This window comes from Gavialis gangeticus, unplaced genomic scaffold (assembly GCF_001723915.1).
Source record: "Gavialis gangeticus isolate Ggan-Ray unplaced genomic scaffold, GavGan_comp1, whole genome shotgun sequence".
Lineage (NCBI taxonomy): Eukaryota > Metazoa > Chordata > Crocodylia > Gavialidae > Gavialis > Gavialis gangeticus.
In genome coordinates, this window is record NW_017729034.1 from 5,732,009 (window position 1) to 5,733,579 (window position 1,571).

The 1,571-nt window shown below is 39.5% G+C and overlaps 1 protein-coding gene across 3 annotated transcripts in view; it reads right to left on the reverse strand.

Annotated features, from left to right (window-relative positions):
• Positions 1 to 1,571, reverse strand: part of LSAMP (limbic system-associated membrane protein) — a 552,317-nt gene that overhangs the window by 82,358 nt on the left and 468,388 nt on the right. The window lies entirely within an intron of this gene.

A 1,571-nucleotide genomic window follows, 5' to 3' on the forward strand; every position in this document is an offset into this window, starting at 1 on the left:
AGCCAGGCTTGTGTTTTTTTTTTTTTTTTTTTTTGCATCTTTATGATGGATAAAGGGTTGCCCAGAGTTGTTTTTATGGTATCCTCAGCTTTTTAAATCTGAGACATATCAGCAGTGGCAACTTTTGTCTCTTCCCACCTCATTTCTTCTACAAGAAAGGGAAGAGGGATTTGGTGAAATGTCAACACATGATTTTAACCAAGCTGTTTTCTTTCCACAATGTCAATGTGTCATTAATCTTAAATCAATGCCAATTAAAGAAATAAGTTTCACCACCAGTAACAACAACAACAACAACAACAACAACAACAGAGGATGATAACAATTCTTCTTCTCTCTGGTGCTGAATTTTCACTTTCTGGGTTCTGGCAATGTTATTGTTTTACAAGTTCTCTAGTCAACAGAGAGTTTTCCAGCTAGCATTTCTAAGGTAATAAAAACAAGCCAGGAAAACAATAAAGAAGCCCTAACAAATTAAAAGAGCACAGGGCTTTTCCTTGTACGCATCATAATAAAGCAAAAATTGTTAAAAGCTCAATTTATTTCATTTCTGCATTTCATTTTAAATGGTTTTCATGTCTGCCCTCCCCACCCCCCCAGCCACGCTTGAGTTCATGACATTCTTAATAAATTTATTCAAGGAATGAAGCTATTCACATGGATTCAGAGAACCAGAACTCCTGGGGTCTATCCTGTGCTCTGCTACTGACTGTATGACCTTGGGTAAGTCACTTCCTCTCCGCATCTCAGCATCCAACTGGTACAAGGGAGCATCATCCATCTCCCATTGATTTGTGATGTTAAAATATTCATTGGCTGTAAAACCTCCAAGATCCTCAGAGGCAAGTTGCTATAGGCAGAAAAAATGCTTATGGATGTGTTGCTGAGTTTTGATCTCAGACAGATTTTGTTTCAGGGAAGCAATTCAGTTCATCTGGAGCAGAGGAGCCAGCAGGGAGTGCCAAATTTAGAATGCAGCCTCAAATCACGGGTTCTAGATTTAGCATTTTTATCATTAACACTACTGAGACAGAAAAGCTTGGAGCATTCCATGCTGGTGTTCCAGGCTACTGCCTGAGATTTCAATTCCAATCCCCAGCAATTTCAAAAGGAAGGGGAGGAAAAGAAAACAAAACCCACTGTCAGACTGAAAACTTACCTTGTTTCTGTGATGGAATGTTTCATTTGGTCCAAGATATGTTCATGTCTTATATTACGATTAGAGTCACTGGCTTAACTAAATTGTGCTGTGGAACTCACCTTAGACTGGCAAAACTCCAAATTAAAATGTAAACAATGCAGGGAGCTGGTGAATGCAAATAAAAAAAAAGAAAAGAAAGAAAAGGCCAGGCTTCTCTCCCCTCCCTGCTATATCATTTTAAACTATTTTCCCTATTTTTTGGTTAGCCAGGTTTCCCCAAAGCATAAACCAACGTGCCTCTCACAGTGAGACCCACTGGTACCACTTGCCCTGTTTAGAGAGACTTTGATTCTTGTACAGTACCATATGTCCAAAGAAAAACAGCCCCCCCCCCCCAAGTTTTTCTTTGCCATTGCGCCCCTTTTTTATG